The following is a 948-nucleotide window of genomic DNA, read 5'->3' as shown; positions in this document are numbered from 1 at the left end:
ATTGTGGTTGACGTGGTCCATTTGTCCACAGGAGACTGTTGTTGGCGTGTTCCATTTGTCCACGGGAGATTGTTGTTGACGTGGTCCGTTTGTCCACAGGGTATCGATCCCAGGCATCTTCCCTTCACTCTGCTTTCCTCTGGGCAGGGAGAAATGAATAGCTGCACTCGAGATGGCTGCACAAGTGCTAATTTTTTTTATTACTAAAAGATCATTTTATTGGGGGCTCTTACAGTTCTTATAACAATCCAGACATAAGTTGTATCAAGCATTTTTGTACATACGTTGCCATCATCATTTTCTAAACATTTACTTCCTATTGAGCCCTTGGTATCAGCTCCTCTTTTTTCCCTCCCTCCTCCCTGTACAAGCACTTTCAGAACCCTGTTGCTACTCCCCAGAGTAGGATGTGGCACATTGTCTGTGGACTGCTAGGCCTGTTGGTGTTGGGTTCCCCTGAGACGAGTGATTCGCCAGTCCCTGTGACTCATTCCCTCAGGGTGTTTGGTTCTAAGAAGCATTCGTAACATTACCCCGTATGCCCCATTACATTCTTGGCTGTGAACAGATAAAATGAACACAAAACAAACTCACTGCCATCGAGTCGATGCCGGCTGGTGGAGAAGACCCTGTAAGAAGAGTAGAACTGCCCGCTGGGTTTCCGAGACTGTAACTCGTGTTACAGCCGTGTCTTTCTCCCGAGGAGTAGCAGCTGGTGGCTTAGAACTGCTGACCTTGCAGACCACAGCCAGTGTATAACTACCTTTGCAGGGCTCCTGTAAAGAGGAATCCTCATGGTCAAATATCCCCCGTCAATCATTCCATGCCTGCCACCCCTGTTCCGCCTAACCCAGGCATCTGTTCATCACTCACTCCACTGAGTCAGTTCCGACTCAGCAAGCCCATAGGGCAGAGTAGAACCGCCCCTGTGGGTTTCCGAGACTGCCA

At 48.9% G+C, this 948-nt stretch overlaps 1 protein-coding gene across 1 annotated transcript in view; it reads left to right on the top strand.

Annotated features, from left to right (window-relative positions):
- Positions 1–948, top strand: part of PLEKHG3 (pleckstrin homology and RhoGEF domain containing G3) — a 16,063-nt gene that overhangs the window by 1,802 nt on the left and 13,313 nt on the right. The gene's annotated exons all lie outside the window — the stretch shown is intronic.

The sequence above is a fragment of the Echinops telfairi genome, unplaced genomic scaffold, assembly GCF_000313985.2.
Source record: "Echinops telfairi isolate 266 unplaced genomic scaffold, ASM31398v2 ScPeMD7_18;HRSCAF=68, whole genome shotgun sequence".
NCBI classification, from domain to species: Eukaryota; Metazoa; Chordata; class Mammalia; order Afrosoricida; family Tenrecidae; genus Echinops; species Echinops telfairi.
Note: the sequence above shows the minus strand (reverse complement) of the source record. Positions and strands in the feature narration are given on the sequence as shown.